Source organism: Solanum tuberosum, unplaced genomic scaffold (assembly GCF_000226075.1).
Source record: "Solanum tuberosum cultivar DM 1-3 516 R44 unplaced genomic scaffold, SolTub_3.0 scf00494, whole genome shotgun sequence".
Lineage (NCBI taxonomy): Eukaryota > Viridiplantae > Streptophyta > Magnoliopsida > Solanales > Solanaceae > Solanum > Solanum tuberosum.
The window spans coordinates 278769-287453 of NW_006239417.1; positions in this window are offsets into that span (position 1 = coordinate 278769).

Here is an 8685-nt window from a genome sequence, read left to right on the forward strand (position 1 = left end):
GGCGTTTTGTACTATTTCAGTCTCCATCTGTATATATAGACTTGTCTTTTACCTTTCGAGACAGTCCAGTCTCTGTTGTCCACTTTTGGGACTTGTACTCATTTTGTTAGTAGCTCTGTACTAGTGACTTCCAGGTTCTGGGAGGGATCTTTATTTGTATGTATGTTTTGGTTTGCTTCCGCCTGTTTATATTGTTATTTGTCTACTCTTGTTTAGTTTCTACCCTCAGACCCATTACTTGTTGTTCCGGGTTACGGGTTGGCTTACCTACTGGTGGGTTATAGTAGGTGCCATCATGACTTGAGAAATCGGGTCGTGACAAAGATACTTTTCTTCTTCCTCAAACAATCTCTTCAATTTCATTTTCTCTGCTCAAGTCTGGCTTTCATACAGTTCATGTGACCTCCATTAAATGGAGGTCTGATTAGCTCAATCACTCACTTTTAACATGGTATCAGAGCTCAGTGTGCTCATTGCCTAACCGTATTTTACATAGTTTTCAATTTCTTTCCCCAAAATTCACTCGATTCTCATCTAATCTCTTCTTCCTGAATTTCTCTGTTCATCATCCATGGCGGAAAGCACTTCAACCAATTCAACTGATGGAACTAATCCACTCTACATTCACCCAGCGGAAAGTGCTGGATCTACACTGGTGCCATCTGTTTTCGACGGCACTGGATGCAGATCATGGAGGAGAGGCATCCTCCGAGGTATTTCAGTGAAGAACAAAATGGGCTTCATCACTGGAAAATGTGTGAAGCCACCTGCAACAGATCCTACATACAGCCTATGGGAATGATGTGACGATATGGTCGTTTCGTGGATTTTGAATTCACTCTCCACAGACATCGCAGATAGCCTTCAATACGTCAACAACGCAAAGGAATTATGACAGGAGTTGGAAGACAGATATGATCAACCAAATGGAGTAAAACGTTATCAGATCTAGCAAGAAATCAATGATCTAACCCAAGGTACTCTCGACATTACTGGATACTACACAAAGCTGAAGAAACTATGGGAAGAACTCAATGCTTTGGATGCCTGTATTCTGTGTAATTGTGTGTGCACATGTGGAGCAAAGACTAACTCACACAAGGCTGAACAGGACAAGCAATTGATCCAATTTCTTATGGGGCTGAACGAGATTTACACTGTGGTTAGAGGGAGTCTTCTGATGATGAATCCCTTACCAACTATAGCACAAGGATTTTCTATTCTTATTCGGGAGGAGAAACAACGTGAAGTCAGGCCACCAAGTCAGTCCATCATTGAATCTACCTCTCTAAATGTTGGAGCCCACAATGCAGGTAGAAACCAGTCAGGACAAACTACAAACTACACTCAACACACAAACATCAACAACTCAAGGGGATACTACAATCAACATCAAAATGTTGGTACGAGTGGAAACCAATCTTACAGAACAAACAAGCAAACAAAAAAATCTTCTCAACTGTTTTGTGACTATTGCAAAAAGCAAGGACACATTAAGGAAAAATGCTATTAGTCTAATCACGGTAAGAAGTGGCAAAATACATTCGTATCCCTTTCTTATTTATTCGCAACATTGACATATATGCAACCTTTCTGAATACACTTCTAAAAGGGAATGAAATATCTGATAGCTTGTCATTTCATCTTTTTCTGTTACTTGCTGCAGTCTCTTTGTTCATGGGATCCTCGTAAGATGCCGACAGCAATCGATGCTCTTCAGCATCCTTTTTTCCAGATGGACAACTACTTCCATTTTTTAATTTAATGTACACAAGTCAGTGTCTATGTTTCTATTAAATTAGATGATATCATTTGTGTTAGGATCGATAACTCGGGTAGTGCGGAATTTAGCCAAACAATGTTGTAATGACAATAACAAAGACAATAGTAAGTTGATAATAACGAAAGTAAAGCAATTTAAAGAAGACACAAATTTAACGTGGTTCGGTCAATAGACCTACGTCCACAAGCGGAGAGGAGCAATTTCACTATATCAACAAGAGTACAAAAGAGAGTATAGAATTAGAGTAAATATTCTAATTAATCCCAAATACCCAAAGAGAATAACCTCACAAGATCACTCCAACAAAGGGTTCACACAAGTGTTTCCCAACACAAACTCTCCTACAAAATTACTCTTAATGGAAAGACAAAGAAATAAAACAATGAAATACTTTCATATGCTTCAAGGTGTGTATCAACTAATGTCTAAGCTCCCTATTTATAGAGAAAAAAATAGGCTTGTTGATGTCATGGATGATGTCTTTGGAAGATGCAAAATATTCAACATCTCAATGTGAATATATCAACTATGGTGGCTTCCAAATCTTTGACAAATATAGTTGCCAAATCTTGACAAATATGGCTACCAAATTTCCACATTTGTGGCTTCCAAATCTTTCACAAAAGAAAGATAAAATAACTTTCTTTCATCAAACAAAAAAGCCACATTACAACACCTTAGGTGGGTCTATAAGATTTTTGAATTATATTTCCATGTCATGAAGTTTCTTCTTTGTCTCATAAGGCTAACTGTTGTTTACAGCCACGGCGGATTTCCATGCTTTTGATCTGCTTCATGTTTTTACTTGGCAAAGTGCAGTTTCTTTCCCACTCCTAAGTGAATGTCACTTTGACTATCACAGAAAATGATAATACCACCTTGGTGTAAGCTAAGTTCAGCAAATAGACCCTTCAACCATAATGCTTCTTTGATCGCCTCGGTCATTGCCATATATTCTGCTTCAGTAGTAGATAAAGCTACTACATGTTGTAATGTAGCTTTCCAGCTGATAGCACAACCACCAATGCAAAAAACATAGCCTGTTAGTGATCTTCTTTTGTCAAGATCACCTGCATAATCAGAGTCTACAAAACCAACTATAAAGGTTTGAGATATAGGAAAGAAAGATGCTTTTATTCACGTACAACCTACTCTTTTAAATAGAGCCAATACAAACTGATAAAGTACTGTTAACAGAAACCTAGTTTACAGGAAACTATTAAAGTCCTAAATAGTAAAGATGACTAACTACGTATATCATCATATGGCTGAAATACAGGAAACTAATAACAGACTCCTAAACAAAAGGGTAACAGCTATTATCTCTTAATACGCCCCCGCAAGTTGGGGGTGACTGGAACAAGACCCAACTTGTGAAAATGACGTTGAAAAGCTGTGCGGGGAAGAGGTTTGGTGAGGACATCAGCGACTTGATCAGCAGAGTGAAGGTGACGAACTTCAAGTGCCTTCTGTTGAACTTGCTCACGAACAAAATGAAAGTCAATGGCTATATGCTTCATCCTACTGTGAAAAACAGGATTAGCACAAATATAGGTGGTGCTAACGTTGTCACAGAAAACAGTTGGTGAAGCAAACAACGATATGTGAAGCTCTCGGAGCAAATTCATTAGCCAATTGACTTCAGAAACAGCAGCAGCAATAGCTCGGTACTCGGCTTCTGTAGATGAGCGGGAGACATACTTTTGCTTTTTAGAAGACCAAGACACTGGTGAGTTCCCAAGGTAGACAACATAACCTGTTGTTGATGTTCTATCTTGTGGATTTCCAGCCCAATCAGAGTCAGAATAAGCAAGTAAACGGTCTGCTGGTTCGCGACTGAGCTGAACTCCCAATGTGCTTGTGTGTTTCAAGTAGCGCAGCAAAACGTTTGATAGCTTTCCAGTGAGACACTTTGGGATTATGCATAAACTGAGATAACTTGCTCACAGCAAACCCGATATTAGGCCTAGTGAAGGATAGGTAGTGAAGCTTACCAATGACTCTTCTGTAAAGGGAAATGTCAACTACAGAATCAGCTTCTGAATCAGCGAAGGTGCAAAGTGATGTCATTGGTGTTGGAACTCCCTTGCAATCAGTCATATTCAATTCATCTAGAAGATCCATGACATATTTTTGTTGAGACAAAAGGATTGCAGTTGGTGTGTATATCACTTCAATACCCAAGAAATAATGCAAGAGGCCAAGATCTTTGAGAGAGAATCGTAAGGAAAGTGATGTAATTACTGACCTGACACTTCCTTGAATACTGCCCGTAATAATTATGTACGTCAACATATATGAGAATGTATACAGTAACACCACAATTATGAAGTATAAACAAAGACGAGTCAGATTTTGATTTAACAACCCAATACTTGTCAAGTAAGTGGTGAGCTCGGTGTACCAGGCCCTAGGAGCCTGCTTAAGTCCATACATGTACACATCTTCTTCAAGACTACCTTGTAAAAAGGCATTATTGACATCTAACTGATGAATAGGCCAGGAGGTTGCCGCATGTACACGTCTTCTTCAAGACTACCTTGTAAAAAGGCATTATTGACATCTAACTGATGAATAGGCCAGGAGCGTTGAGCAGCAATTGCAAGGACTAAGCGAACTGTTGCAGGCTTGACAACAGGGCTGAATGTGGAATGATAATCTAACCCAGGTCTTTGTGTGAAGCCTTTGGCTACTAGGCGAGCTTTATACCTATCAATGCTTCCATCAGGCTTATCCTTAATTCTAAACAACCATTTGCAATCCACAACATTCCGAGAAGGATCACTAGGGAACAAATCCCATGTCTGGTTTCTGATTAGAGCATCATATTCCGCTTTCATTGCTTCTTGCCATTGGGGATAGAGTTGTGCTTGACGAAAGGAGCGGGGAATTGGTGGAGAGGGATTAGTTTTAACAAGAAAACTCTTGGGTTTGAGGCTATTTGTTTGAGAGCGGGTAACCATTTGGTGAGAACGGGTGTCTGGTTGCGGTAGTGTGGGAGTTGAGGGGCTTGGACAGATGTGGTAACTGTAGAAGTCCGACGTCGATAGGTTTGGGTAATGGGTGGCTTACTGGTTGACACCGGAGATAAAGGAATATCAGTGGATTGAATGGGGCAGGGAGAAGCAGAGGTGCTTGCTGGATTGTTGAAAGAAAGTAGAGGTGTACCTGATATTGGCGGCGCCGCTGAGGAAGGAACGAAGAGATACCTTTGAGCACCCGTAGACAATGGCTGAGGTAGTTCAAGAAAATGTGGCGCTGTTGGGATATCATTGTGCATCTCTGTTGAAGGAGAAAAGTCATCCCAAGAAATTTTCAAATGCTGATTTTTATATTTAGAAAAAATATTGGTAAAAGGGTAACTAGTTTCAAAAAATACTACATCTCTAGAAAGATAAACTTTGGAGGTGGTCGGGTCAAAGCATTGATGACAATAATATTTATTTGGTGGTAGTGGTCTCGGTAGGAGCAGGGATAGTACCATCGAGATGACCATAAAGATTGTGTCCTCTCATGAGCATGGACACTTGGGATGACATGCAAAACTCCAAAAGGTGGATGGTAAAGAGGCTTGATGCATTAGAGTTTTTGCAGTCTCGACAACATGGTGATATCGTCTTTCAACTACAGCAACTCTTTGTGGCGTATAAGGTGGGGAAATTAAGTGTTCAATGCCCTGAGATTTCAAATAAGAAGTTAAACTCTGAAATTCACCTCCTCCATCAGTATAAAAAGATAATATTTTTGTTTGAAACCGACGTTCAAGCAATGGATGTAGTGTTTTGAAAACATCTAAAACCTCGTGTTTGGACTGAATCGTGTGGAGCCACATGTATTTTGAAAACTGATCCACGAACAAAACATAATATCTTTTCCTATCGACGGATAAAATTGGTGACGGGCCCCACAAATCACTGTAAATAATTTGGAGAGGCATGTGACTCTGTAAAGAATTTGTAGAAAAAGATTGCCTGTGGCTTTTATTTGATTGACATGAATTACAAATGGAAAGAGAGTCTTGCTTAACAGGAATGGAAAATTTATTTAAAAACAAATCTAAAGTACGACGTGTTGGATGCCCCAAACGCCGATGCCACAGATCTAAAGATGCAGCCACATTGCATTGAGGTTGAGAATAAGAAGAAGGATTGTCTAGCGGCCACTCATAGAGGCGTCCTCTACTCCGCCCTTGAATTAACGGCGCCCCCGTACTCAGATCCTTCACAAGATAAGAGAATGGAAAGAATTCAATAGATGTATTATTGTCACGACAGAATTGAGAAACTGAAATCAAGTTACTGGAAATGGAAGGGGAGCAAAGTATATTGGATAAGTGAAAGCTAGAATCAGATGCAGATAAATCAATGTTACCAGTGTGAGAAATTGGTATGGTGTTACCATTTCCCATAGTGATTTCCTCTGGACCATTGTAGTCATCAACGTTGTTGAGACCGTGGGCATCTGATGCAACATGATGTGATGCGCCTGAATCGACTATCCATGGGACAGATTGCTGCATTTGTTGTCCAGCAAATTTGGCCCGTGCCTGAAAATAATTATGAGACTGAGAGCGACAAACACGCGCAGAGTGTCCAGGTCGGTCACATAACTGACACACTAAGGAGACTTCTTGCGAATTAGTGCGACGATTGCGCCCTGACTGAGAACGTTGCTGGTAGTTGTTTGAACGCCTATTATTGTTGATGGCGTTGGTCCGTGTTTGAGAGCTGGACTTTTGAGCAACAACAGCAGTAATCAGAGTGGATTGAGGTGGAGCATTGTGTTTGAGGAAAAGCTCGTGATCGCTAAGCTTTTCAAACAGTTCAGCATATGAAATTGAGGTGTCACGTGCTCGAATTGCTGCAGAGATTTTGCGGTATTCTGGTCCAAGACCAGTGAGAGTCTTGACAATGAGTTCAACATTGGTGACAGGAGCTCCAGCAGTCGCAAGCTCATCACAGAGAGATCGAACTTGGTTGAGATAGTCTGTTGACTCTCTTTTGTGAGACGAGCGAGGCGATCTCGCAAGCTGAATATGCGAGTTTGTGACTTATTGGCATAAGCCGTATGAAGGGAATCCCAGGCTGCTTTGGCTGTGGTTGCAGCGGCTACAATAGCAGCAAGAGTGGGATCTACTGATGCTAAAATTGCGTTTTGGATTAACTGGTCCTGACGAAACCAATTTACATAATCAGGGTTGGAAATTGTCAGGTTGTTGGTGGTAGTGGTCTCGGCAGGAGCAGGGATAGTACCATCGAGATGACCATAAAGATTGTGTCCTCTCATGAGCATGGACACTTGGGCCTTCCACAGGGAGAAGTTATGGCTGCTAGCAAGTTTAATCGTAAGCTGGGTAACCGAGTTGAATTGAACAATGGTGGTACTGTTAGTTGCATCAGAATTGGTAGCTGAGGGTGCCATTGGTGGTGGGTGGGTAATAAGGAACTTAGAACTCTGTGAGAAGAAGAAAAGCTCTTGATACCATATAAAGGTTTGAGATATAGGAGAGAAAGATGCTTTTATTCACGTACAACCTACTCTTTTAAATAGAGCCAATACAAATTGATAAAGTACTGTTAACAGAAACCTAGTTTACAGGAAACTATTAAAAGTCCTAAATAGTAAAGATGACTAACTACGTATATCATCATATGGCTGAAATACAGGAAACTAATAACAGACTCCTAAACAAAAGGGTAACATCTATTATCTCTTAATACCAACCAAAGTGTTAGGATTTCTCCCAAACTCCAAACATGTGTTTGAAGTGCCTCGCAAGTATCTAAAGATCCATTTCACAGCCTGCCAATGTGCTTTACCAAGGTAAGCCATATACCGGCTTACCACACTTACTGCTTGTGAAATTTCTGGACGTGTACACACCATTGCATACATAATACTGCCAACAACACTGGAATATGGTACTTGTGCCATATATCTCTCTTCTTCCTCTGTCTGCGGCGATTGAGCAGCTGATAACTTAAAATGAGCAGCAAGAGGAGTACTCACTGGTTTAGCATCTTTCATGCCAAACCTCTCCAAGACCTTCTCCAAGTACTTCTTCTGGGTCAGGAATAACCTTTTGGTTCCTCGATCTCTTTTGATCTCCATGCCAAGGATTTTCTTAGCTGCTCCTAAATCTTTCATTTCAAATTCACTTTTCAGCTGACTTTTCAAAGTGTGAATTTCTGTCAAATCCTTAGCAGCAATGAGCATGTCATCAACATATAACAATAAGTAAACAAATGAACCATCATTTAACTTTCGGAAGTAAACACAACTATCATACATGCTCCTCGAATAACCATGACCCAACATAAAGGAATCAAACCTCTTATACCATTGTCTTGGAGATTGTTTTAATCCGTACAAGGATTTCTTCAACAAACAAACATGATCTTCTTTTCCTTCAATTTCAAATCCTTCAGGTTGATGCATGTATATTTGTTCCTCAAGTTCGCCATGTAAGAAAGCTGTCTTAACATCAAGCTGTTCTAATTCCAAATTATACATGGCAACTAAGGCAAGCAAGACACGAATAGAGCTATGTTTAACTACAGGTGAGAAAATATCATTAAAATCAACTCCTTGTACCTGACTATAGCCCTTTGCAACTAATCGTGCTTTATACCTTGCATCTTCAACCCCTAGAATTCCATCTTTTTTCTTGAAGACCCATTTGCAACCAACAATTCTTTTACCTGACGGCGGCTTCACAAGAGACCAAGTACCATTCTTGTGGAGAGATTCAATTTCTTCATTCATTGCAACCAGCCACTTGGCCGAATCAACATTAGAAACAGCTTCTGAATAATTGGATGGTTCTCCAATTTCTTCAGTTTCCTGTGCAACTGAAAAAGCAAATGCAACATAATCTCCATACCTTTCAGGTTTTTGAATTT